General features: G+C 38.8%; 1 long non-coding RNA gene and 1 pseudogene across 4 annotated transcripts in view; both read left to right on the top strand.

Annotated features, from left to right (window-relative positions):
* The window catches only part of LOC141581069 (uncharacterized), a 299117-nt gene extending 274302 nt beyond the window's left edge, over nucleotides 1-24815 (top strand). For 2 of the 4 annotated variants that reach the window (XR_012513536.1, XR_012513535.1), the window contains 3 exons: nucleotides 14302-14368; nucleotides 15685-16590; nucleotides 21219-24815. This is a non-coding gene — a long non-coding RNA (uncharacterized LOC141581069). Of the gene's footprint in view, nucleotides 1-3487; nucleotides 3622-5087; nucleotides 5255-14301; nucleotides 14369-15684; nucleotides 16591-21218 lie in introns of all 4 variants that reach the window. The other 2 variants (XR_012513533.1, XR_012513534.1) reach the window with 2 other exon arrangements.
* LOC101047481 (ATP synthase F(0) complex subunit C2, mitochondrial pseudogene) lies at nucleotides 13501-13954 on the top strand (annotated as a pseudogene).
* Nucleotides 24816-26112: the final 1297 nt, after the last annotated feature.

Genomic DNA, 26112 nt, shown 5'->3' with positions numbered 1-26112 from the left:
TAGCACCATGTTTATTTCAGCATATAGTCACTGGGCTCCTACCATAGCCAAGTGAATGTTACGCACTCTGAGGACACAGTTTCCTCTGCCTATAATGCTCTAGCCCTGTGACCTGCCAGATAAACTCCTGTTCTTCTTTTAATGATGCCTTCTCTATGAAGCCTTCCCTGACTGGCCAAGGCAGAAAGAATCAAGCTCTTATTTGTGTTCCTAAGACCCTTATGCATACTTGTACTGTGCTAATTTCAATATTGTGCCTTATTTATTTATTTTTGAGATAAGGACTCACTCTGCTCTCCAGGCTGGAGCTCAGTGGCATAATCATAGCTCACTACAGCCTTTAACTTCTGGGCTCAAGTGATCCTCCCGCCTCAGCCTCCCAAGTAGCTGGGACTACAGGCATGAGCCACTGTGCCCAAGCATTGTGCCATGTTTAATATTTTATGTGTCTTAGTTCTCTGCAGGCTTTGAGTGACAAAACAGATAATGCATTAGTCGTTTTTATATCACTGTGAACTAAGTCTATTTAACACATAGTAGGCCTGCAAGAAACATAGCAAGATTGATACATATTTGATTCTGTTGATATGAATGGACCGGAAAACCCTCTGGAACTGTTCTGCGGGAGAATGGCTGCTGCTATGTTCTCCAGGCACTGCTCGGATCATCTTGTAAGAGAGAAGCTTTCACAACGAATGCTGTGAGCCAACAGTCTCCAGCTGCAGCATTTTGGCCAAAGAGCTTCTTTGGTGGCTTAGAAATGGGAAATTATCCCCAGCATGGTATTTGAGGTGAGGAGATACCCTCCTCCATTGGCTCCAGCCAATAACTGAGCATAAGGGTATATATTAGGTAAAGGAAATCATTTGCCATTTCTGCCCAACATGCATGCAGCCAAAACTTTCTCAGAGCTGCACGGCAGTCTTCCGAGGCTCTTCCCATCACATCCTTCTTCCTCCCCTCTACCCTTGCAGGGATGATGGATTTGCATTACAGTCTGAAGGTCTCCCCTGCTGACTCCTGCTCCTTTGCTTCTATCTTTTTCATCATTATTATCCCCAGTGATTTACTTGTCTCTCTTAGCTGTCTTGATATCTGCATCTTTGAGAATCCGAACTGACACATTTGTTACCAGAACTGGACCAAGAAGGCAGGTGGCCGGATGGGGTTTGGGTACTGAATCTCTAACCACCATCTGGCTATGGCATGTGGTTCATGGACAGTTCTTAGCCTAAGGTGGCAACACCATTGGTCAAACTTTCACCAGTTGTGGACCTGGAAAATGCCCCAGTGAAAGAAATGCCCTTCATAATGTGAAGTCTCAGGCATTGGAAAGGTGCATGAGGACAATGCACACAGGACAGAGGGATTGGCTCATTATTACTAAGTTGCCTTGACCCTCTGCAATGTGACAAACAGAACCAGGGTAGTTAACAAACAGTTAAAAATTAAGCATGTTGGCCAGACAGCTCTTTTGGTAGCTTAAAAAGAGGTCATTATCACCTGTAGTGGATGATTAGATACAGCCAAGGAGCAAATGTGGGATCCAAAGGTGAGGGTCACTGAGCTTTAAGCACTAAATGCTCGGCCAAAGGCATTATGTTAAGGTCAGATCCCAGGTCGAAAAAACTTCAGACCCTGAAATATAGTCACAGGGACAACTGGGTGGATGTCATGAGATTGTGTCTCTGCAGATTGCCCTTAAGTCTCAGAGTCTGGAGTTTGCTTGTCCCTCCCTAATGAGAAGTGGCACTAGTATGGGAAGACACTATAGAGGACTTTACTCCACAAGGCAGCAGATGCCCAGATCAGGAGCTGCTTGTATCTCTCTTCCCAGTTACTAGGCAAATTACTAGGGTTATACCCCTGCATAACCAACCTGGAAAAGTATTGAACCTCATAAGGAAGAAAGGGGACTATATCCCATTAGGTATGTAAGAATCAGCCAGCTTTTACTGGAAGAAGCCAGAGGAGTATCCATTAAAATGAAACTTCAAGGTGCACAGAGATAAGGACATATTCAGTGACTTGGGATGTTGTCTCAGGATATTGTTTTATATACTAGAAAAGCTTCTAATGTTTGGGATAAAGTCACTGCTACAGTGATTCTTAGAAACCTGTAGAAAACAATAGCTCACGCTCAGCCACACAGAAAAGCCTGAGTTATTGTAAAAGATGGTATAGAAATGATTTAAAAGGCTCAGGCTCAGGGAAATGAGTGTGCTAGAGCGGATGTATTATCAGAGGCCAAAAGATTACATTCCAGGTGAAGACCAGGAGGACTCTGTATTCATGAAAGCCATCAAGAAGTTACTGAGAGTGGGGCATAGCCTCAATAACAATTTCAGTGGCAGTTCTCCAGTCCAGGTCAGGGCTGACAGTAGGAGTGGCTGTCACAAAGCTTGGTTTATTAATGCAATGAAAATGATGGGGCCCCAGAGTAAAAGAGGCTGGGTGGAATTTCTTAACCTACAGAAGCTTAAGGGCTTCAATGCTATAATGACAGATAAGGATAGAGGGGCAGCCCATGGAGATTAACTTATGGGGAATTAAGAAGATGGTTGGTTATACCTGAGATCTGAAGGGCAAGATAGATGGGGAGCCAAAAAAGATGTCTCTGAATATGTATGATTAAAATGGGGCAAGAATGGAAAAGCAGAAGGCAGATGCTAGTTGCGCTAATAAAATATGACCCATTGCTCAATTTCTAGGACTAACTCAACTTTCACATCAGAGCCCATTGAGTTAAGAGTTGGTTAAGTCTACTGGAGTAAGAATCAATGTCACAGCAGGTATATATTGCGAAGATTCCTCTAGGAATCTTTTTCAGAGGGACATTAACCACTTCCTTGGATGACTACATTGGGAAAAAAAGGGGATACTCATTTTGATGATTATTGGACACAGAGTCTGAGCTGACATTGCTACTCAATGATCCAAAGTATTATCCTGGCTCCCATATTAGAATGGAGCATATAGGAACCAGAAAATGAATGGACATAATTAAATCAGGCTCACAGTGGCTCCATTTCTTCAGTCTCCAAGAGTATAACTGGGATTAAAATATGTGGTAGTGGGGTAACCTGCACCCTCGAATCTTGGCTTGTGGGTTAAGAACTACTGTTGTGCAGAATGCGAAGTGGAAATTTCTGAAACTGCCCCCCTCCATGCCACCCATGGGCAAGAACAATATCATATTCTAGACGGCAATGGCAGCGATTAGCATCAAGATCTAAAGGATATAGGACTGGTGGTTCTTATCCTCGCTCCATTAAATTTGTCCATGAACCCTAAAAAAATCAGATAAATCCCTGAAAGGATTGTAGACTACCACAAACTCAATCAAGTAACATTCCTGAATGCATCTGCCATGCTGGGTATTGTATTGTAGCCACTAATTGGGCAAATATATTTTTTTTCTGAATCAGAAAAGAGGACCAGGAATTGCTCACATTCACACAGAATGAACAAAAACACTTCTTAACAGGTTTACCTCAGTGCTATGTTAACTCTGCCATGCTTGTTGATAATAAAATTCGAAGAGATGTGGACCCTCTGGACATACCGCGGGATATTATATTGATCCAGTATACAGCTATGATATCATGCTAATTGGACAAGGTAAGCTAAAGCGACTGCTCTGCTGGGGGCCTCAATATGATGATGTGCTTCAGAGGATAGAAGATCAACTCTAAAGGATAAAGTAGGCTGCTACTTCATAGAAGTTTTCAGGGATTTGGTGATCAGCAGTGTGCCAGGAATCCCCTCCAAAGCAAAGCAAGATAAAATAAAATAATTCTGTATCTTCATCTAACTACAAATAAGAAAGCACAAATAAGTAAGCAGGTCTTTTTTTTTTTTTTTTTTTAGCTGTCAACCGGGTTGGAGTGTCGTGGCATGATCACGGATCACTGCAACTTCAACCTCCCAGGCTCAAATAATCTATAACTTCAGCCTCCTGAGTAGCTGTAACTAAAGGCATGTGCCACTAAGCACAGCTAATTTTTGTGTTATTTGTAGATACGGGGTTTTGCCATGTTGTGCAGGCTGTTCTCGAACTCCTGGGCTCAAGCAATCCACCCACCTTGGCCTCCCAAACTGCTAGGATTACAGGCCTGAGCCACTGTGCCTGGCCCTGTAGGTCTTTTTAGTTTCTGGAAGTAACATATTCCATCCCGATGCATTCCTCTTCCTGACACATCCCAGGTCACAGGACAGGGTGCCAACTCTAAGTGGAGGCTGGAGCAGGAAGGGTCTCCGCAATAGGTCCAAGCTGGGGTATGAACAGTGCCTCCTTTTGAACTCTGTCATCTATTCCATCTTTTGGTGTTGGAGGTATCAGTGGTAGGAAAAGATGCAGTGTGGAGTTTGTGGCAAGCCCCAAGGGAAGAATCACAGTACAGCTTCCTGAGATTCTGGAGCTAGGCCATGCCATCTACAGCAGAGCGTCATGCACCTTTTGAAAAATAGTTCCCAGTATGCTATTGGGCCCTGGTAGCTGTGGAACACTGGACCATGGGACACTAACTGACCACACATTCAGAACTGCCCCTCATGAGCTGAGTCCAACCAGACCTTCCAAGTCATGAAGTTGGGTGGGTCTAGCAGTGGTTATTATAAGAAGGAAGTGGTACAGCTGAGATTGAGCCCAAGAAGAGCTAAAGGAGAAATAAACTGCAGGAGCAGGTAGCCAACCCACTACAGTTGCACCAACTTGCCTTTTCCAGCTTTGTTCCACATATTTCTCACTTATCTGGGGTGATTGGGCTATCTGGGCTTGTTCTTACAGTGGTGGATGAAGGGCAGATGTCAAGTCCTAATGCCTTGCACATTTTAAGCCTTGACAAAGAGGGAGAGGGCAGTGATTCTATGTTAAGCAACACTCCAAGCTGTTTCAGTCTGATCTCTTGTTCATAAATATTCAGGTCCCTCCCACATAAAAAATATTCTCATACCTTACCAAGATCCCGCAATATCTCAGCAAATTTTAAAACAGGCTCAATGTCCTTACAATTTATTTCAGATCTCCTATCTGATCTTACAATTTATATCAGACTGGGTATGTTTCTTTTAATTTAAAAATCTAGGTACAAAAAATGACAAGTTAATTGCCCATCACTCACCCAACATTGAACGAGTGAACAAGGACAGCACAACTGCAATAGACACCTCTGTTTAAAAAGGGGAAGAACAAGGAATGGAGAAGCCAGCGGTCCTTAACATTCTGAGTTGCTGCTAAGTCCCTGCCTTGAGGGTAAGAAATGTTCTTTAATTAGGCCCCAGTGAATTAGGCCCCCAGGAGAGTGGCAGGTCCCATAAGATTGTTAACACCGTAGACTAGTCCACTGTTGTTCCTAGTTCTCAGTTTCTCCATTTTGAAGGTCCTTCTCGATCCATCCAGCTCTTTGGCCACTTCTGAGGATAGTACTGGAGAATATACCCTTTTTGGAAGCTGAATGGCTATTTAAGTCGGCTTCCTGCTTGTAGAAATTTGGAGGTCCAGAGATCTTATTATATCTTTCACAGCCTTAGATTCTTTCAGTCCAGGCTCATCACACTTTTACTAATGTAACTCTGTCCAAAACTTATGGTCTTTCTGTATATTTGATTTTAGTCAAATGTGTATACCCAAAATCACAACAATGATTCTTCTTGAGAAAACCTTTCTTCCAGCCCTTCACCCCTACTTAGCTTTTAGTAGTCTGATCTTCAGGCTTCTGTAGAACTGCACCATTAGACTTTCTAGAAACACTGCTGTCCAGATAAAAGTTCTAATAGAGAACAACTTCATCCTCTGAGACGTGTTTTTAATTATTTTATTACCTATATATTTACTTGTTTATTTTGTTATTTATTTTTTGAGATAAAGTCTCATTCTGTCACCCAGGCTGGAGTGCAGTGGCACAATCTAGGCTCACTACAACCTCCGCCTCCTGAGTTCAAGTGATTCTCCTGCCTTAGTCTCCCAAGTAGCTGGGATTACAGGTGTGTGCAACCATGCCCAGCTAATTTTTGTATTTTTGGTAGAGACGAGGTTTCGCCATGTTGGCCAGGCTGGTCTGGAACTCCTGACCTCAAATGATCTGCCCAACTCAGCCTCCCAAAATGCTGGGGCTACATGCATGAACCACTATGCCCACTCTGTTGCCCAGACTGGAGTACAGTGGCATGATCTCGGCTCACTACAACCTACCCCTCCCAGGCTCAGGCAATCTCATGTCTCTCAGCCTCCTGAGTAGCTTGGATTACAGGTTTCTGCCACCAAGCCCAGCTAATTTTTGTATTTTGCTGGGATTACAGGTGTGAGCCACCACACCCAGCCGAGAGGTTTTTTTTTTTGTTTTTGTCTTTGTTTTAATATATAAATAGGGTCTTGCTCTTTTGGCCAGACTGAAAGGCAGTTGCCAATCACAGCATCATAGGTCACTATAAACTCAAACTCCTAGGCTTAAACAATCTTTTCCGCTCAGCCTCCCAAGTAGCTGGGATTACAGGCGTGTGTCACCAGGCCCAGCTAATATTTTTATTTTTATTTTTTGTAGAGATGGGGTCTCACTGTGTCCAGGCTGGTCTCAAAGCTCCTGGCCTCAAGCAATCCTCCTGCCTTGACCTCCCAAAGTGCTGAGATTACAGGCATGAGACACCATACCTGGCCCCTTTAAGGGGTTTTTAATAAAAAGTGTTACAGATTTAAAATCTTACTGACAGTAGCCTGGGTTGGGTTTTTACTTGAAATTGTGTCATCAGGGTCACATTTTGATTTGGTAAGAAAGAGTTTTGTTTTCCAACCCTTCTAGTTCTGAAATTTTTAGCCTCTATATTTTCTCTTAATTCTGTTCGTACCCAAGCCAATTCTTTTCTGAACTTACTACTCTTTTGTATCTTCCTACACACAGTCAACAGAAGCCAGCTCGTATTTCCATATTTTGCCTCAGAATTCAACTCTACCGTTTCATTTGTTACCCTTTCTGCCTTACAGATTATCATGAGAAACATTTTACCAATGAGTTCACCATCTAGCGCAGGTCACCATTTTTCAGCTTCGTTTAAGTTTTCTTGAGCCATATATTTTAAGTTTTTGTTAACAGAAGCACCTATTTCTAGATACAAATTCCTGTATCAATCAGCTACGACTGCATAGTAAGCCTTTCAAATTCAGTGGCTTGTAATAATAAATGTTTATTACCTTGCTCACAAATCTGCAGGTCTACCGGGCTGCCCTGCTTCAGATTGTGCAGGGTGACTGTGATGGCTCTTCTTTCTTGCGTCTGTGGGTCAGCAAGGGTGACTCTGCCCCACCTGCTACTTTTATTTTGTCACCAGCAAGGCATAAGTAGTTCTTCCCATAACAATGGCAAAAGCCTAAGCAAACACAACTCATTGTGCAGACACGTTTTAAGCCTTTGCCCATGCCCCATTTGGTAGCATTCCATTGGACAAATCAAATCACATGGCTAAGCCTGGCCAACAAAAATGGGGTTTCCATATTGTAAGTATGTCTTCTCACAATAGAAAAGAGTGGAGTGTGTATTTTCTGAATGATGATCAGGACTATTGTGGGTATGCTAATTTGGGGAATTTTTATTAGCAATATAAGTGGAGTATTTGAATGCAGAGGTTGAATATCCCCTATCTAAAATATTTGGGACCAGCAGTGTTTCAGATTTCAGATTTTTTTCAGATATTGGAATATTTGCATATGTAGTCAGGCATCGCATAACAATGATTTGGTCAATGATAGACCACATATACAGTGGTGGTCCCGTAAGATTATAATAACATATTTTAATACTCATATTCTAATGATCTGCTGTAATTGCCTATAATATTCAGTACAGTTACATGTTATACAGGTTTGTAGCCTAAAAGCAATAGATTATAACATGTAGCCTGTATGTCCAGTAGACTGTGTCTTCTAGGTGTGTATAAGCTCCATAATGTTTGCACAACAAAGAAATTGTCTAACAATGCATTTCTTAGAATGTATTTCCATTGTTAAGTGATGCATGACCGTACATAATGAGATATCTTGGAAATGATAAGTCTAAATACAAAATTCATTTATGTTTTATATATACGTTATACACATAGGCCGAAGGTAGTTTTGTATAACACTTTGAATAATTTTGTGCATGAAACAAAGTTGATATACAGTGAAGCCTCAGAAAGCAAAGACATCACTATCTCAGCACCTGTGTGGACAATCTGTGGCTGTTTGGCATCATTATTATTCCTGACTCTGAATTTATTTGCTGTTGATAAGTCATCATTTTCTTATACTTATTCTCACATAAGTACTTAACATTAAAAAATATAATGTACCATTAACACAGAGAAAATAATCCATTCAGAGTAACCAAGCAGCACAGTAGAATCACCAGAATACCTGCATCAGCTGCTAAACAACAGCAGCAACAAATAATAGCAGGCCTTCACTCAGCACCTACGATGCCATGCTTTAATTAAAAGGTTATTGTATGCAGTATTTTTGGGGTGGAGGTAAGAAGAAACATCAGAAGCAGTTGAGGAACCAGGAAGTGAGTCCCCTAGTAATGAGGAAGCATTTTGCTAGATAGCTTTTTAAAATGTTTCCTCTATATATGAAAATTCAACACCTTGCTTCTGAATGACTTTTGGGTAAACAATGAAATTAAAGCATAAATAAAAAAATTCATTGAAACAAATGAAAATAGAGACATAACATACAAAAACCTCTAGGATATGACCAAATGGTGTTAAGAGGAAGGTTTATAGCACCAAATACCTACATCAAGAAATTAGACAGATCTCAATTAACAACCTAACATTGCACCTAAAGGAACTAAAAAAACAAGAACAAATTAAACCCAAAACTTGAAGGAAAGAAGTCACTAAAATCAGAGCAGAACAAAATTAAAGTGAGACTAAAAAACCCATACAAAGGATCAACAAAAAGAAAAGGATTTTTTTTGTTTTTTGTTTTTTGTTTTTTTTTTAATAGATAAGCAAGATTGATCGACCACACGCTAGGAAAAGAAGATCCAAATAATCACAATCAAGAAAGACAAAGGCAACATCACAACTAATCTCACACAGAAATACAAAAGACCTGCAGAGACTACTGTGAAATTCTCTATGCACATAATCTAGAAAATCTACAAGAAATGAATAAATTCCTGGAAATACACAACTTTCAAAGATCGAGGCAGGAAGAAATTGAATCCCTGAACAAACCAATAATAAATGACAAAATTGAATCAATAATAAAAACTTACTAACAAAAAGGCCTTGGACCAGATAGATTCGCGGATGGATTCTGCCAGACAAACAAAGAAGATAGTACAGATCCTACTGAAACTATTCCAAAAAGTTGAGGAGGAGGCATTTCTTCCTAACTCATTCTTTGAAAGCAGCATCATCCTGATACCAAAATCTGGCAAGAACACAACAAAAAAAGAAAACTATTGTCCAATATTCCTGAAGAACCTAGACACAGAATTCCTCAACAAAATACTAGCAAACTGAATCCAACAACACAACAAAAAAATAATTCGTTTCTGGGATGCAAGGATGGTTCAATATACACAAATCAATAAATGTGATTCACTACATAAACAATTAAAAATGAAAACTGTATGATCATCTCCAAAGACACAGAAAAAGCACTGATAAAATTAAACATTGCTTCATGATAAAAGCCTTAAAAAAAACTAGGTATCAAAGGAATATACCTCAAAATAGAGTCATCTATGACAAACCCACTTCTAGTATCATACTGAATGGGTAAAAGTTGGAAGCATTCTCCCTAAGAACTGGAGCAAGACAAGTATGCCCACTTTCACCACTCCTATTCAACATCGTAATGGAAGTCTTAATCAGAGCAATCAGGCAAGAGAAAGCAATAAATATTTAAATAGGAAAAGAGGAAGTCAAATTATTTCTGTTTGCTAATGATATAATTGTATACCTACAAAATTCCACAGAGGAATGAACCCTAAAACCTGCACATAAAATCCACCTGGCCATTGACTCTCTTTGCATAGGGAAAATCCCAGAAAGAAGTGTGACAAATAGAAAGGTAGAAAACAACACACACACATTGAGGAAAACAGGGGAAGCTGAAAGGATTAAGAAGAGATTTAAGCTTCTGCCACCTGCAGGAGAGACAAAATTTGGAGTTTCAAGTCTAATATAGTTAACAAAAATAATTCTTCAGGAGAAAATAACAAAATTCAGACTCTATACAATTTTCACAATGTCCAGTATAAATTATCAATACACATGTGAAAGAAATAGAAAAACATGACCAATAACCAAAATTAAAATAAGTCAAAGGACCCCAACTCCAAGATGATGCAGATGTTGCAATTAGAAGACAGAGACTTTAAAGCAGCTATTATGAATATGTTTAAGAACTTAGAGGAAGATATATTCATAATAAACAGATGGGAAATATAATTAGAGAAATCAAACCTCTAAAAGAGAAAAAAATGAAAATTTTAGAGCAGAAAAATACAATAACTAAAATGAAAAATGCACTAAATGGGTTTAATAGCAGATTGAAGATTGTAGAGGAAAGTCAATAAACATAAAACTAGAACAGTAGAAATTACACAAGCTGAGAAATGGAGAGTAAAATATTGAATAAAAAGAAACAAAGCTTTAGAGACCTGTGTAAAGATATTAAGCAGTCTAATATATGTGTAATTGGTGATCCTGAAGAAGAGACAGAGAATGGGGCAGAAAAACAAAATGAAGACATATTGGATGAAAACTACCAAAACAGAATAGATAATTCAAAATAAACCCGCAATGATACAATAAACTGATTTTTGATAAAGACACTGAAATGATTCAATAAAAAAAAAAGTTTTCAGCTTGCTGGTGCAGTAGCTCATGCCTGTAATCCTAGCACTTTAGGAGGCCAAGGCAGATGGATCACTTGAGGTCACAAGTTTGAGACCAGCCTGGCCAACGTAGTGAAACCCCATCTCTACTACAAATACAAAAATTATCTGGACATGGTGGTGTGGGGGCTCCATGTACCTGTAGTCATAGCTACTCAGGAGGCTGAGGTAGGAGAATTGCTTGAACCTAGGAGGCGAAGGTTGCAGTGAGCCTAGATCAGGCCACTGCACTCAAGCCTGGGTGACAGAGTGAGACTCCATCTTTAAAAACAACAACAACGCCGGGCGCGGTGGCTCAAGCCTGTAATCCCAGCACTTTGGGAGGCCGAGGCGGGTGGATCATGAGGTCGAGAGATCGAGACCATCCTGGTCAACATGGTGAAACCCCGTCTCTACTAAAAGTGCAAAAAATTAGCTGGGCGTGGTGGCACGTGCCTGTAATCCCAGCTACTCAGGAGGCTGAGGCAGGAGAATTGCCTGAGCCCAGGAGGCGGAGGTTGCGGTGAGCCAAGATCACGCCATTGCACTCCAGCCTGGGTAACAAGAGCGAAACTCTGTCTCAAAAAAAAAAAAAACAACAACAACAACAGCAAACGTATTTTCAACTACTGTGCTCAGTCAACTGAATATCTATGTGGGAAAAAAATGAACTCTAAACCCTTACCTCACCATACAAAACAAATAACAGATGTAAAATTAAAAGCAAAAATTGAAAAGATTTTTGAAGAAAATAGGAAGATATTTTTTCTGAGGTTGAAAAATTTCTTAGATATTGAAAACAATAATTACAAAAGGAAGTAACTAATAAACCAGATATCAAAATTAGCTCATCGAAGTAACTGTTACATAAATAAACAGGCAAGGCAGAAACTGGGGAGACATATTATCTCATGCATAGACAAATCACCCAGTGAAACTAGATTAAAATTAAGAAGTTTGATTTTTCAAAGGGAAATAAAAATGGTTTCACACATATAATTGTCAAATAATTAGTATACAGAACCCATTAAAAAATGGCTCAAGAACCACCCAAACATCCATTAAAATGAATAAACTACAAGAATATAAAGAACTAGAAATGAAGAAAACCATAAAACAAAACACTTAACCTCATTCATGGGTAAATGCTAATTGAAGCCATGAGGAAATATTTCATATTCAATAGATTGGCAAAAATTAAACAGTTTGACTATTTCAAGTTTGGCAAGTATGTGACTTCAGTCAGAACTCTTATACACAGTATATAAAAATGAAAATTGGTGCCTTTTTTTTTAACTTAGAATTACTCAGTTTACTTAAGAATACATATAACTTTTGACCAGAAACTCTGGTCCATACCACCAGGAGACACGCATAGAAATATTAATCCTAGCACTCTTTGTCATTAAAAAAAAAATTAGAAACAATCCAAATGTTCATCAACAATAGAATGGATAATATGTTGCTGAATAAATGTAATACTATATACCAGTAGAAATAAATGAACTATAGCAATATACAGCAACATAAATGAATCTCAGGAATATGAAATTGAAAAGACAAAAAAGCGAGGCAAAGAAATATACAGTATAATTCCACTTACGTAAAGTTAAAAAACATGCAAGACTAATATATTTAGAAACAAGAATATAGGTCATAAAATAATAAAGAAAAACAGAAGATTTGATAAATGGAAAACTCAGGTTCTAAGAGAATAGGGAAGTAGATGAGAGTGGTGATGGGCAGGTAGAGAAATTCTGTGTTGGGTAACAAGAATATTTTATCTTTCAAACAGAGATAGAGTAGGCAAATGTACAAAAGTATACAGAAGTCTATGTATATATTCATTTTTATTCATCCAACAGTGACTAAATATGAAAATACATCTCTCTCTCTCAGTAACGTGTATTGACCTCATGGTGTTCACAATTCTGGAAGTGGTAAATGTGCTGTCTGAATCCCAGCTCATAGACCAGTTCAGGCTTCACCCTTTTTCTCATCTTTTAGTCCTATTTTGTTTTCGTAGCCTCCACTCTCCCTTATCAACATAAAAACACATCCTATGACCAGTACTTGGGCATTATCAGGAAAAATGATAGGAAAGTACTTAAAAATTAACTTAACCTTCCTCTCCAAGTGTTTGTTTTGCATTATGTTTATTTTTGAGGCTCTCATTAGTAGCTTAGTGGATCCTTGATAGAAACTGGCCAGCCAGCACTTGAAAATACACACTACGGTGGAGGCTTTTGACTTCTAAGACCCTTAGCACCATAAGGGTCTTCTTTAGCATACGGCTTCAATAGATAAGGTCTACATGGTAAATAGGGGAGTTAGAAAAAAATCAGTTATATTACTAGGAATGCTCTAAGGAAATGTAGGTTATCCTACAAAGGAAATGCAGGTTATCACTAAATATCCCCGTTTCATAGATAAGGAAATACAGGGTGTTAGAGGATATAAAGGTGCTGTCCTGGATAATGAGTGGACAGGGAATGCCTATCAAGATGTGCTGACAGCAGATATCTGCCTCTTAAAGAGGGTCAATATACACCATCCAATTTTATGTCTTCCTAATCATTCCCTCCTCCTGACCCCACAATGTATGCTTAAACGTGAGAGTCTTCTGGGTCTTCTCTGCACTGGGAGCAGCTCTTCTGCCACAGCTCCTCACCTGCTGAAAATGTATGCTTGCTCCAAGTTCGTCTCCACTCCCTCCTTGGTCAAGAGCACCTCACAGCTGCTGAGCCATCCACTATCCTCAGTGGTGCTGAAACAGCCAGAGACACTGACAGATGAGAGTCTCAGCAGCTTGGCAGTCTCACGTCTCCTTACCTCACTTGTCCCTAGCCACAGCTTCCAAACCTGCACCATTTCAAGGGAAATCACAACAGCCAAGTTCATTGGGGCTGGGGCTGCCGTCATTGGCGTGGCTGGCTCTGGGGCTGGGATTGGGACTGTGTTTGGGAGACTTATCATTGGTTATGCCAGGGACATTTCTCTGAAGCGGCAGCTCTTCTCCTACACCCTTCTGGGAGGCCTTGGAGCTCTTTTGCCTGATGGTGGCCTTTCTCATCCTCTTTGCCTTGTGAAGGAGCCACCTCCACCTCCCATAGTTCTTTCTACCATGTCTGGTGGCCCTGTGTGTTCCTTTTCCTATACCTCCCTGGGTGGCCTGGAGAACATGGTTGGCTCAGGGTTTGACAGAGAAAAGACAAATAAATACTGTATTAATAAGGAAAAAGGGTAAACAGGGGAACGAGGACAGCATGCCCCACTGCTTGGGTACTCAATGATGTATGGGTACAGATAGTGGTAAACAGGAAACAGCAGTGGTGCCAGGGGAGTGGCAGAAAGTGGTAGAAATTATTACCAAGAGTGAGATTGTTGACCAAGGGGATTGTTGACCCACTACTTTTCTTTGGACTTCTCTATCTAGGAGCATGATATTCAAAGGCAAAGGAAAAGAGCAGATACAGCCAAGGAAGAATTAAATCTCAACAAAGGTAAGGAGCATGTCAGAGTCGTGGTCCCCAGGTTCAGGAAGTCACTGGAGTTCTGCCAGGATTTGTGCTGGTGCTTACAAAGCTATTTTCCTACATCTAGGAACAAAAATATCAACTACCCACACGCCCAAGAAGTGAGAGAACTGCTTTACTAGAAGTTCACTGGAAAATATCAGGTGTTTTTGGTTGAATGCAAGCTGGAAACAAATCAGGCTTAATAAGAAGCACTGGAATGACTCCTTGTCTTATACTGTGCTGATATAAGTGTGATGCTGAGTCAAAGAAAGTTTAGTACCACTCTGTTTATTTTTTGCATATTAAGAGAAACATTAATGAGGGCTAGTGTACTAAAAGGAGATTAAACAGATTGCTGGGAGAACTGGAGACAATGCCACAAGAGGAATAAAAGTGCTGGCTGTGTTTATAAGCATGGAAAAAGATAAGCCTTAGCCACAAGGAAGGAGCCCAATAGCTGTCTTCCAGCGTTTCAAGCATTGCAAAGTACAAGAGTAATGAGAGTTATTCTGCATAGATTCAGAGGGCAGAACCAAGAACAATGCTTAGAAGTTAAAGGGAAGAAAATTCCATTCAATATAAGAAATCTGACAATCTTAGATTTACATAATGTTGCGTAATCCACAAATACACTCGTGCATCATCTCACTTTAGGAAGAACTCCCCAACAATCGATAACATGAGTGAGCTGCCAGGCATGTTTAAGCATAGACTAATGAATCACACTAGACTAGATGAACTTGAAGATTGTTTCCAACTCAGGCTGTGAATCAACCTCGAGGTGCTTCCAAGTCAGCTTCTAAACCGAGAGGAAACAGGGAACAAACGCAGTGACACCTGCATCAATTCACCCTTGTTTGTGTCCGTTTATACTTTTCAAAGAGGAAAAAAGTGAAAAGATAAGTTTGTCTTTACCACATGGGGAAATGGTTGAATTAGACATACTCCTCCTTTAAGATATTCAACGGGGCCGGGCACGGTGGCTCACGCCTGTAATCCCAGCACTTTGGGAGACTGAGATGGGTGGATCATCAGGTCAAGAGTTTGAGACCAGCCTGACCAACATGGTGAAACCCTGTCTCTACTAAAAATACAAAAATTAGCTGGGCGTGGTGGCACATGCCTATAATCCCAGCTACTCAGGAGGCTGAGGCAGGAGAATCGCTTGAACCCAGGAGATGGAGGTTGCAGTGAGCTGAGATTGAGTCACTGCACTCCAGCCTGGGTGACAGAGTGAGACTCCTTCTCAAAAAAAAAAAAAATATATATATATATACATTCAAATCTGCCTCTCTTCCTAGGGAATTCTGCACGCTGGGTAAGAAGATGGACCACATGCCCAGAGGTTCCTGCTAACACCAAGATTCTGTGAAAGCTAAATTTCATACTTGGCTCTACTACTTTTTACACTGGCTTTGAGAAAGTCTTTTTCACTCTCTAGACCTCAATTATCTTTCCTATTACAGGAGGGTATTCGACTCTGTGATCTTTAAGATTTTTAGAGAACTCACATTCTAAAATAATAAGATTTTATAAAGAATATCTGGAAGCTTCATTCTTCCACATTCTATAAAAAGTACTGATCCTGAGTTCTGGTCCTAGCGAGATTATGGTGGCAGTGTAGCTTCTCAGTCTTTTCAAAACTGCTCCAGAAAACCAAACAGAAAATTAAGAATAGTGTAAAAATATGCACAGCTTGTATATTGTAAATGCTAGGTGATAGAGTACTGGTGAGTGTAGTCACAACCACATATGACAATGGCATCTAAAGACAATCCGCTGTGGAGAGGTGGCAGTAATTGAGCAGGGTAGAATCACTGGAATTCAGATGGTGCAAGGTGGCAGAAACAGGAAGAGAGTAGTGGGCTCAGTGCAAACCTTTGACAAGCCCTATAAGCTATAGAACCCAAGATCACCCATAAAGACTCACCCTCAAAAGAAGGCCTCGCCTGGAATAAAAATCTGTGTGGACAAGCCTGAGAATAACTGTGAAACTACATGTTCTAATATGCTCAGAGTTGCAAGTGAAAACAGGAGCCTGCACATGGCATCATGAGAGACCCGACAATGAGACAGTAGAGCAAACCCTTGATGATCGCCAAAATACCCAACTAATATCCCTTTCCGGAAATGTAGTCTCGTCCTGAGGGAAAAACTGCCAGAAGCAGACACATTGAGCTGGGAAATGACTCTGGACAGCTGAGAAGGTAAGTGGTGTGGGGAGGAGATTGTGGGCCCAAAGGAATCCGATCCTGGGAAGTCATGTAACAATGAAATGACTCATCTAAAGGGAAAGCTCTAGGAAACACAGGACTAAAGGCAGGAAATCTTCTTGGCTAGGCTTAGGACTAAGAGATGGATGAGATGATGTATTTTGAGTCCTTCTTAGTAACAAGGAAAGATGAAGCTAAGAGAATGACCCTAGTTCATTCCCTGGTCTCCACTGATCAGGAGCTGTCCCCTACTAGTCTAGAAAAAGCCATTTCATTTAAACAGGGGACACACAGAAAAAAAATACAAAGTTATTATTAAAAAGGTGATAACAAATAACACCAGAAAAAGTGAACACAAAGCAGATGAAAACTGTTTACACGCTGATTTGAAAAAACACTCAAATCACATTTTTTCCTTTGCTCTAATACCACAGCAATGAACACAGAAGCCTTCTGTGACCACATACTTTTGGGAGGGGTTCCCCACCAACAAACTGTGGACACCAACTAATTCAATTCTAATTCACTTTGAATTCACTTTTAGTTCAATTCCCACACTAGTTACCTGGAGATACAGGCTGAGGGCTCAGTCCCCAAGACTGCCCGCACCAACACACCCTTGTGGCAGATATTCTTTGCTGCAAATCTGAGCCTCTGGAACTTCTGACCTACTGGCTTCAAGTCAGGGTTCCCATGATCCCCTCTAGTTTGATTAATTTGCTGAAGCAGTTCAGGGAAACACTTGAGATTACCAGTTTATTATAAAGTATATTACAAAGCATACAGATGAAGAGACACATAGGGCCAGGCATAGGGAAAGGGTTGTGGAGATTCCACATCCTCCCCTGACACAGCACCCTCCAGGAACCTCCACGTGTCAGCTGTCTGGAAGCTCTCTCAGCCCTGTCCTTTTGGGTTTTTACGGTAGCTTCACTACATAAGCATGATTGACAATCATTCAGAAATGTGATTGGGCAAAAAGTGCATGATCTAAACCCAGCAAGGCCTGCCTGCTCAGATGCTTTTGCTTTTGGCCTCTCTGTGCAGCATCCCCTCCTCTAGGGTGTTGGGGCAGGACCCGCTCTGAATGAGAGTCTTTTAGCCCATAATCAGGCTAGAGTCCTGCCTTGGGCAGGGGAGAGGAGGACAGGAGGTCAAAGAGAGAGATTCTGTTTCCAGAGGTCTGCTTCGAGGCATGAAGCATCTCACATTATAAAGGAAAACTGTAACCAGAGTTATGGAGTCATGATCCAGGAACTAGGGATGAAAACCTGTATATGTGTGTTTATATATAAACTATATAAATCACAATATCACACATGCCATAGCAAAGTGAGAGAAAAGAAATTAAAGAAACAATAGACACGTTGAAAGAATAGTATAAACCAGAAATAGAGGAAATAGTTAAATAGCCAATGACTATGAATGGAGAACTTACAGAACTCAGGAAAGAGTTATTTTTAAAAATACACTAATAAATAAAGACTAATAAGTAGTAACACATGGGAAAAAAGATACTTAGAAAAATACAGTAAAAAAAATCACAAGATAGAAAAGGAAAAATGAAGGAAATCAAACAGAAATAAAGATAAAAATGATTTGAGACAAAATGAAAGATGAGAAGACAAGAAAAGATAAAGAAATAATGGAAAAAAAGGAGGATCTAACAAAACAGTTGCTAATGAAGAAAAATGAAAATTAAAATTATAAATCAGGAACAGTTTACTGAAATAGAAGAAATTTTAAGATTTACATATTTATTTTAACTGGAAAAATCAACCCATGACAGTTACCCCCAAGGAAATCCTAATAAAATAACTGGACTTTAAAAGTTAAAAACAAACAAACAGACAAAAAAACCTCTTTGAAAATTCAGACAAAAAGACGAAGTGATTTTAAGAGATAGAAAATCAGATTTGAATTAGATCTCTCAGGTCACAACTGTGATCCCAGCACTTTGGGCAGCTGCAGTGGGAGGACCACTTGAGCCTAGGAGTTCAAGGCCGTAGTGAGCTATGCTTGTGCAACTGGTCTATCCTGGCTGACACAGTGAGACCCTGTCTCAAAAACAAACACACACAGAAATCAGAATTATTAGCAGCAACGTCTTCTGTTTAAAAACAAGAGAAATATTTTAAACAAAATCATGAAAAGAAGATGAAAGTCAAAGTTTGTATGAGTTAAGAGGAAAAACTCCAGCATTGTGAGCTGCAAGATCTCATGGAATGTTACTCTCATGAGCTGTTCCTGAGACATTTACTGGAGAATGAGCAAGAAGTGATTCCAGAAGATTTAGTACAAGTTCTCAGAGATAAGTGGGAATGTATTTCAATATAGAACAACAACTTGAAATTGGAGATACAAATTTAAAAAGTGTACTGATGATGTGTGCTATGACAGTGTCATATAATAAAAACTAACAAACATGAGAAAAGAAAGGGGTGAGTAAATGGAAAGAAGAATAATCTTACAGATTTCCTGATATGCACTAGGTGGGAGCAAGAGGATATTGCTTGAGGCTGACAATGGAAGTAGTTGAAGCTTGAGCTGCCCTAACATTTCTCATTAAGTTAATACTAGAGATAATGCGAATAGTGGGAAGAGAGAGGAGGGGAGAAAAAATGATTGCTGGCTGAGATTTTATAGAAGGAATAAGAGTATTAAATAATGATAACCACTAGAATATTTTTAAAAACTTTCTAAATTTCAAATGATTAAAAAAACCAATCACAAATTAAAGCACTTTGCATGCATATTGTGCATATTTGTGAATATTAAAAGTCATAGGCATATGTAAATAGGTAAATATTTATGGATACAACTGGCATTTTGGTAGGTCACAAACAATAGGCTATTAGCAATTTCACATGATTCAACAAAGAAATAACATATAACAATATGTCAGAACTGAGAAAACAATGTTGATTGTTATTAATAAATGTAAATGTACTTACCTATCCAAGAAAAAAAAATGTTGATCTTAACAAAGCAAAACCTAACCCCATGCTGTTACATAAAACATACCAAGAAAGAAAAGTAGATTAGAACGGCTAAGGGTAAAAATACAGATCAGGGCCGGGCGCGGTGGCTCAAGCCTGTAATCCCAGCACTTTGGAGGCCGAGGCGGGTGGATCACGAGGTCAAGAGATCGAGACCATCCTGGTCAACATGGTGAAACCCCATCTCTACTAAAAATACAAAAAATTAGCTGGGCATGGTGGCGCGTGCCTATAATCCCAGCTACTCAGGAGGCTGAGGCAGAATTGCCTGAACCCAGGAGGCGGAGGTTGTGGTGAGCTGAGATCACGCCACTGTAATCCAGCCTGGGTAATAAGAGCGAAACTCTGTCTCAAAAAAAAAAAAAAAAAAATACAGATCAAAATATATCAGTCAAGCAAAAGCAAAAAGAAAGCAGAGGACATGATCTGAATATCAGACTAAGATAGATTTCATGCCAACAAACATGGAAAGAGATGAAGGTCATTTAAGGAATCTAATGAATACAATACACAGTAAAGTTGGAATAGTTACTAATATCTATGCAGAAAGTAAAATTGCAAATTTTACAAGCAAAAAATATAGAATATGAAAGACAGAATAGATAAATACAAATAACAAAAGATTTTTATAACTTTTTTCAAGACAGTGAATTTTTTTAAAAAATTAAGAATATAGAAGGGCTAAGAACAGGTAGTTCATATAGCTATATACTGAACTCTGAATCTTAATCATAAAGAATATATATTTTTTTCTAGTGCTTTTGGTCATTTGTAGACATTTACCACACATTAAAACACAAAGGAAAACTTCAGTTAATTTTAGAAAATAAACACAACAATCCAGCCTTTTTCCTCCAAAATTACAGTTAAATCAGAAATAATCAACAAATTATCTTTCTTAAAGACATTTTGAGTTAAATGGAAAATACAAAGAAAACTGTAGAATTTCTAGAAATGTATGTAATAATGAAGATATTCTATATTTGAAAAATCAAGAGAACTAGTGAAAAAGACTACTATAAACAATATAGAATTTAGTAAAAGATAATACAAAATCAACTGATAGAAATTAATAACCTCATTAAATATGAACAATAACTAGTTAGAGGTTTTAATGGAGGAGATAAATCTATAATAACAACAAAAATATACATAAATGTAATCAAATGTGTGAAACTTATAGGAAGCTTTTATACATTTGTTAAAGATATAAAGTAGATATAAAACTAAAAGCTATGCCGTCACAAAAGATGAGAAGGAAGGATAGATGTAGTAAGTACAGCAAACTCTTGACACTTGGTGAATATGGGTGAAGAGTATAGCAAAATTTATCACATTATCCTCTTTGTGTTTTAGAATTTTGAATATTTTATAATAAACTCATTTAAAATAGTTAATCTCAGTGTTAAAAAGTATTTAGGTTCTAGCTCTGTGATATGAAAGCCCACCCAAATATTTAAATAAGTTAATTAAAATGATTTGATTAAATTTTTACAGTCAGACCTAGTCAAGGTAAATCTCTTTGAAATCTCTACTTATTAGAAAATTAATTGCACATGAATATTTTTGACACTTTAAATTAATAGATGTTTTTCTCTACTCTCTTCAACTCTGGCTATGAAGCCAAATGAGGAGTCACATTTCTCATTACCTCAGCTTCTAAGGACTAGTTAAGGCAAACTGAGAGGCAGAAAGGTCATTATGCAGACTGCTGTAGTTATTGCTGGAAGTGCTTCGAGTTCTCGGCCTGAAAGTCATCTTCACAGACCATCGTACCATACTCTGACTTCTCGATGGGGAAATGGGGAAGCCAGGTAAATGTCTTTATCCTTTTTTCGATTCTCCAAGGTGTTACCACTGAAAAAATAAACCTGCTCACATAATCTTCAAAGACAAATTTGCATCACGTTCCATGCTTATTCTCACTGAAAATTTCAGATAAACCATTTTACCTTTTCTTAGTTAATGCTTGCTATTCTTGAAATAATAAGTATTAATGCTTTTATAATCACCTTCAACAAACCAAACCGAAACAACACAAAACATGACATGAACTGACTTGATAGTTCCTATTGTTCCTACTGGACAAAGCTCAGCTTCCTCACCCTGGCATCCTAACCCCACTATCCCCACCCTCCAGGGTATGGTTCCAATTTTTTTTTCATTGATATTGTTTGTCATAGCTCTGCTGGTTTCCTATAATTCAAACAAACAACAACAAAATTTGTAAAACCTAATGTTTGCTTAATGTTATTTAGTTCACAGAATGTAAGTTTTTCAATATATTTTTCATTTAACTCTAACAAAAGCCTTAAGAGTTAGGTAGTATCTGCCCTCATTTTTAGAAATGGGCAAACAGGTGCTGGAGGAGTTAGAGCTTCACTCAAAATTAATAAAGCTAATAGAATTTTTATGATGCCAATTCTTAAAAATTTTTAAATGCTCTGTTCATCCCACAAAAATACGTTACCACTAAACTGTATACTCATTCCCATCCTTTAGAACATTCTGAATCATGCCTGGTTTAATGGCACATGGCCAGTGGTTTAATCAATTACATCTGCATAATGAAGGCCTAGTAATAACTGTGGATACAGAAGTACTGTCACTCATTGATGCATTATAAGTGTGACAGATCCTGGTCTAATTTTGCTCCTAGATCCCTTTCTTCAGAAAATCCCATCTTCTTACCCATCCAAGCCTCTCCAAATTTTGTTTGTCCTTCAGGATATGGATATGAAATTCTTCCTGATCCCTTGAGGCTTATGTGTTATCTTTTCTGTCCTCTGAACCAGCAGAGGGCTTTCTATGAGTGTTTGGACACTTATCACATTCTGTATTAAGTTGCGTTATTCTATGACTACTTGTCTTGCTGGTGAGAGCCTATGTTTTACTCATCTTTCTATACCTTCCAAGTTGTACATTACAAGTTGGCACATATTACTTATTATAATTAACAAATGTTTGAGGAACTACATGGAATTTTGCTTATTATAATATAAAGACTTGTTTTCTCTCTAAAAGAGAGTTCTTTATAATAGGAACTCAAATACTAAGTAGAAATCACTTTTGCAATAAGTAGACAGATTAATGTGAAGTATAAAAATTAAATAATATTGCTAATAGTAATAATCAGTGACATAATAATAATGGTAATCTTATAACCTTGACTTACAAGGTTATTCCCTTTCAGATGATAAATAATTCATATTTTTCTAATTTATTTTCCCAATATGCCTGTAAGCCAAGCAATGGGTTGTAAGTATACTGTTAAGAATGGAAACTTAAGAATCAGAAATTTGGACTCACAGTTGTGGTTGAATGACAGCTCCTCCATTTACTTGAACAAGTTATTTAACCTCCTGAAATCTCTATCACCTCTCCACTTTTTAGAAAATAGAGATCATAAAATGACAAAATTTGCAAGTTTCTGGCGAAGAATAAATGAGATTAAGTAGGCAAAGTACTCGGCACAGCATCTGGTACATAGTAAACACTCATTAAATGGTATCAGTAATCATTGCTGTAAATGAAAAGAATGAGATATAAAATCCAAAATAATTAAGTAACTTGCTTGAGAAGATGTCATAAACTCTAACTAGAACTCGAGTTTTTGCTTTCTGGATGACCTCATATTCTCCCACCTCATCCCATTCCTCTGTCCCTTACTGTTTTATTTAATTTAATTAATTAATTTATTTATTCTGAGACAGAGTTTTATTCTGTCACCCAGGCTAGAGTGCAGTGGTGCAATCTCAGCTCACTGCAACCTCTGCCTCCTGGGTTCAGGGATTCTCCTGACTCAGCCTCCCAAGTAGCTGGGACTACAGGCACATGCCATGATGCCTGGCTAATTTTTTGTATTTTTAGCAGAGTGTGGCTTTCACAGTGTTAACCAGGATGGTCTCAATCTCCTGACCTCATGATCTGCCCATCTTGGCCTCCCAAAGTGCTGGGATTACAGGCATGAGCCACCTCACCTGGCCTCACTTACTGTTTTCTATCTACCCTATAAATGAAGGATTTGGCTGGGTTTTGTCCCTAGTTTTTGGGAGGTAGCCTCCAAACCCTTGGAATTTCCTAAGTAATAGGAGTGTCTTTGCTGTTAATGGTAGGTCTGATAGGTTGTGCTTATGAGGTAGTTTATGTTAAGGAAAAGACTCAGGATGGAGCCTGGCCATGACAGAAAGACCAACCATGAGATTACAGAGGCTTTCAGATACCTTGATATCAGACCAGTCTTCGGGGAGGAAAGGACTAGAGATCGAGTCACATAGCCAGTGGTTTAATCATTCATGCCTGCATACTGAAACTCCAGTAAAAACCATGGACACCGAGCTCAGCTGTGTGTAATACTCTGAACTTATCAATGTTTCAGGAGGGTGATGCACCCTGAATGCATGAAAGAGGACTAAGGCAGTTTTACATTTGAGACCTTCTTTGACTTTGCTGTGTATGTCTCTCCTTTTGGCTGACTCTGATTGATTTCCATTCTTTTGCTGTAACTATAATCATAAGTAGAGTTCTTTTGTGAAGTTTTGTCTGGCTCTGGTTAGTTGGTGCCAGAAGTCCCCTTCACCAAAGAACCTGAACAGAAAGATCAGGTACATTTTGAACTCTCAGAGTCAAAAATGAGATTTGTTTAAAATCTGTAATACTTTATTTCTTGTGGTTTGGATGCAGGTGTTGAAATGTGATCACATTGACTTTATACATCTTATTGTTTAGGTTACATTCATACTGATGTTAAAAAGGACTCAATGATGATACTGTGCAAAATTATTTCTCTTTGGCACTAACCTATTATATACTCTTCTTTCCAAAAATCCTTCTCCAATCCCCAAACAAATTAATTCATCTGCTCAGTGAGAGGAAGAAATCAAGCAGAGACCTCCGCCATGAGGGGTACAAGGGGGAGGTTCACGAGGACAGCTGGAGTGCATATGTTGTGGCTCTCGACACCCTGCTGGGGAGTATCTCTCTCGCCAACAGTATGGAAATCATAATTAGCACCCTGTAGCGACTTAGGGCTTCAAACCCACCCAAATCTATTTGCAGCATTTCACAACTTACTGAGAACAGCATCTCTCGCATTTAGGTAGCTGACTCCCGTCTGCTGTCTGCTCTGTTGGCCCTAATGTATTTAGATAGATTCTTCTTCCATGAGGCAGAGCCCAAGTTCATTAAAATCATGTGTTCTGCTTCAAAACCTCCCTTAATCTCCCTAGGTGCTCTTTGGGCTTTTCCAGTTGTATTCACTCACCTTGGACGTGGGTATTTAGGAACAATGCTAATGTTCTTAAATTGCTTTGCAGTTTCTTCTCCTGGATTATACCTCCCGGCAAAAGAAAGAAATGCCAATTAAGCCCCAAGAGCCATTTTGCAAATGCGCTTTCCCTTAAACCAGGGAATGTCTAACTGTGAACCCAAATGGGAAAGATGCAGGCTGGTGCTGTGATGTGTTACGCATCTTGACTCTTTTCTTTCAGAGGGATCTAATCTTTTGGAGTGGGCATTAGATAATGTTTTCAATGTGGTACTCAGGGCCAGGAAAAAAAAAAAAAAAAGAGAGACACTTTTATACATTTTGGATAATAACATGTTGGTGTTTTAAAATACTCATCTTAAAAGGGTATTTGTTATTCATTATATACAGTGCATTTCAGAGTTCGGCTCTCCATTAACCCCTTCTTTGAGCAGACAGCAGATAATTTGAAAACATTTCTGTTCACAAAGCCAGCCTCAGATCGGAATTTTGAAACTTGCTTGGATATTGGGGTGACTTGTGGTGCTACAGTAGAGCAGTGGTAAATAGTAGCACTGGCCACCTCCAGAGGGGAAACTAAAAGGTTTGGAGACAGGAGTAAAAGGTACATATTTTGTGATCAATCTTGTGTTTTGTGTCACGTGAATATATTATCAATTCAAAACACACACAAGAAGTATATAATTTTTAAGCTGAGCGTGGTGACATATGCCTGCCATCCCGGCTACTTGGGAGGTTGAGGTGGGACGGTCACTTGAGCTCAGGAGTTTGAGGCTGCAGCAGTGTCCAATGATCCTGTCTGTGAATAGCCTTGGGCAATATAATGAGACCCATATCTAAGAATTAATGAATGTATAAATAAATAAGAGCATTTTTTTAAACCTAGAGAAAATATTTTTAAAAATGTAACAAAAATGGTGCAGGTGTTATGGAAAAATATAATAGTTCCCTTTAAAAATTAAACAGAGAATTACTGTATAAAAAAACTTACCATGTAATCTAGCAATTTTGCTCCTGGGTATAGACGCAAAAGATTTGCAGATAGAGACTCAAATAGATATTTGTATATATCCGTGTTTATGGCAGTTTTATTTACAATAGCCAAAAAGTGAAAGCAACCCAAATATCCACCAACAGATGAATAGGAAAACTAAATGTGAAGTATACATACAATGGAATATTATGCAGCCTCAAAAAGGATGGAAATTCTGACATGGAATCAAACTGGAAGACATTATACTAAGTGAATAA

Source organism: Saimiri boliviensis, chromosome 14 (assembly GCF_048565385.1).
Source record: "Saimiri boliviensis isolate mSaiBol1 chromosome 14, mSaiBol1.pri, whole genome shotgun sequence".
NCBI classification, from domain to species: Eukaryota; Metazoa; Chordata; class Mammalia; order Primates; family Cebidae; genus Saimiri; species Saimiri boliviensis.
Note: the sequence above shows the minus strand (reverse complement) of the source record. Positions and strands in the feature narration are given on the sequence as shown.